Source organism: Myotis lucifugus, unplaced genomic scaffold, assembly GCF_000147115.1.
Source record: "Myotis lucifugus unplaced genomic scaffold, Myoluc2.0 scaffold_33, whole genome shotgun sequence".
NCBI classification, from domain to species: Eukaryota; Metazoa; Chordata; class Mammalia; order Chiroptera; family Vespertilionidae; genus Myotis; species Myotis lucifugus.
The window spans coordinates 7,503,629-7,506,758 of NW_005871081.1; the positions used below are offsets into that span (position 1 = coordinate 7,503,629).

At 42.2% G+C, this 3,130-nt stretch overlaps 1 pseudogene; it reads right to left on the bottom strand.

Annotated features, from left to right (window-relative positions):
• Positions 1-1,527: 1,527 nt before the first annotated feature.
• On the bottom strand, positions 1,528-1,932 carry LOC102433236 (annotated as a pseudogene).
• Between the last annotated feature and the right edge of the window lie 1,198 nt (positions 1,933-3,130).

Genomic DNA, 3,130 nt, shown 5'->3' on the forward strand with positions numbered 1-3,130 from the left:
TGGAGGTTTTCCAATGTTTCCAGAGCTCTATGAGTGTTCCTCCAGAACTGTGAAGATATTTCAGAGAAGTAATCTACCAAAGTCTTGAGTAGACTCCGAGGAAAAGAAAGGCAAGAATACCACATAGCTGAAATGGTTGAAAGCAAGAAATTTAATAATAAAAATGGCAGGTCATTGTATTCTTCCTTTTGGAGGACCAATTTTGTTCCCTTTGACCAAGTAATAGGCTTAATGTGCAAACGGGCAGGTGATCCCTTTGATCCCAAAATGACTGTGTCTTCAAGTAGCTAAATAAGTTAGCCATTCTGATGAAGGCAATCTACCAATATGCCAACCACTGTGCTGTATCTACAGAGAACTTAGTCTTAGTGTATAGTTGTCCATTTTGAAAGGAAAACTGTCATTTATTTTTTAAGAAGTCTGTAGCTTCCATATCTCTACAATTTACCCCATCCTTAATTTTCAAATCCCTATTTCCCAATTTTCCAATTTTAAACTGAATAATTTTTAAAAATGAGATTGATAGATGATAAATATATAAAAATAGGTATAGACAGATAAAATCATTGAAACTTTAACATCTACCTAGAAAAAGATTATTGTGACCAACACACATTTTAGTTCTCTGTTATGTTGTTTTTGTCTTTAACAAAAGCAAAAGAAGAGGGAAAGAAGAGGAGACAATAGTACATTTCTAAGTGTTTTATCACAGCGTGAGTTTTGAAGTTGTGCTACAGTCCCTGGTGGGAATTTTTTTCATCACAAACCACCTTACGATATGATACAATTCATCATGATTGTCATCCTAAGCTCAAGATCGAGCAAAAATTGAATCCTAGAGACTCCATGTGGGAGAAGCTTTGTACCCAAGAGCATGGTTAAATCTTAAAAAACCATTATCAACATTGGATGCTAGCTGCTCACTACTTATTTTCACAAATCAGTAATTGACCCTGATTTCCCAATCTTAACTCTCAAGCTGGCTGGAGTGCACATTAATCAATAAATATTTAGCAGAAAATATCACACAAGCGCATAAACATGCTTCTAAAACTCAACAACCACATATTGTATGCACTGCGAATTCTTTATATAAATAAGACATTTTAAATTTTGTTCTTTTCTTTTTCATTCTTTTTTAACTGCATTTTATTGCTCCATGAGCTTTTCTTTTTTGGGTCTTTCTGTTTATTGGATCACAATAATATACAGCCCATAGATGGGGAGGGGGCGGGGGGAGGCAGGAGGGGCCACAACAGGGTGGGTGGGAGGGGAGGAGGCCCCTGCTTCCCTGGCCCCTCTCCCCTCTGTGCTTGGGGGGGGGGAGGGAGGAAGGGGACTCCCCCTACCCGCCCCCCCCAGAATGTAAACAGCAGCATATGAACAAAAATAAAAATACAAAAGGCCAGAGGAAAGTCCCAGGCATCCCCCTACCCTGGGGTCTTCCCTGTCACCAGTGGAAGTCCCCTCACTGCTCCAATCCACCAAAGCTCCCTCAGTCCTAGGGGCTTACTGGCGCCGGGGGCAGGGTCCAGGGCTCAGAACTGCTGGGCCAGCAGCTCACACAGGTGACTGGAGACAGGCTCCTTGCTGGTGCGCAGGGTCAGCGGGTACATCTGAGCCTGGCATTGGGCTCCAGCTGGAGCAGACAGCCCACCTGCAGGGCTTTAGTCTGCATGATCCCAGTCCCCACGAAGTTCTCAGGGTTGGGGTCCCCGCTGTCCAGGAGAGCAGAGCCAAACCCCAGGAGCTTGGCCTTGGTGACTTCAGGGTCCATGGGGTGGTTGGCTTTGAAGATTTTCTGCGCCTCCTGGTTGGGGAGGCTCAGCTGCCTCCAGCTCTGGAAGAAGTCCTGGGCCGCCATCGCTGTTGGCTGGAAGAACTTGTTGATGGTCATGGGGAGCTTCAGGGTGAGGGACTGAAGGGCTCCCCCATACCTGGGGTTGGACAGAGAGGACACCCTCAGACCGCCCCATGAGCTTTTAAACTTCTATCAGAATTTCCACCTAAACCAAGATTTTATCTCTAATTTGAGGCAGGGGAAGGATATAATGTCTTAAAAAGAAGAAGGAAATGTAGTGAGTTTTCTGCAATTATCAATCTAGACGTCAGTGCAGATGCCTTCTGGAAATCCCCAGTACACAGAGGGTAAGTTAGAATGACAGCAGGCAGCAGATGAAAAGACCACTTGACAATTTGGGAATCCTTTTAGTGTGACACACTATGCAGTAGACAACAATTTTTGCCTTTCATTAAACTAAATAACGTGCTTTTATTTTGTCTGATTTTGATCACTTGCACAACTGCACAGACAATTAACTTCAGGGTAAATCCCTGGTCAGGGCACATGCCTGGGTTGCGGGCTCGATCCCCAGTAGAGGGCATGCGGGAGGCAACCGATCATCTCTCTCTCCCTCTCCCTTTCTCTCTGAAATCAATAAAAATATATTTAAAAATAAAAAAAAGAAACATCAAGAGGAAAACAATTAGAAAGAAAAGTTCCCAAACTTCAAAACCTCTCTTCTTCCCTCCTCCCCACCATTACACACCATGCAATTAAAGTTAAGTCATCTGATCTCACCATTTCATTAATTACATTGGACCTCAAGTCTATCTGGTCAATCCATCTTTTCTTATAGATCAAATTCTTATACTCAAGTTTCTACTGGACAGTCTACCTTGCTAAAATATAGGTACATATTTACATTACTAAATAGAAAGACAATGGTCTTTCCTCAAAATATGATGTTCTTTCTTTTTAAAAAAAAAAAAAAATTGTATAATTATCCATCAAGTTGTTCAGTTCATAGGCTTGGAGGTTAACCACTTCTTCCTTCTTTTTCAACTGCAACATCAAATTTTATGATTTCTCCCTCCATGACATCTTTGGAATCTGTCCCTTTTCTCATCCCCCCACCATCTCTCAATTCAGACCTCAATCATCTCTCACCCAGATTATTACTGCAGCAGCTGCAAAACTTGCCTCTCTAGACCACACTGACATATTAATTCCATGATGCACATAGCTAGTCATCTTTCCAAAGTGCCCATCTCTTCATTTCATTTCTGTAATTAAAAACCCTTTGCTGATGCCACATCCTCCAAGGAATAAAGTCATGGAATAGTGAAC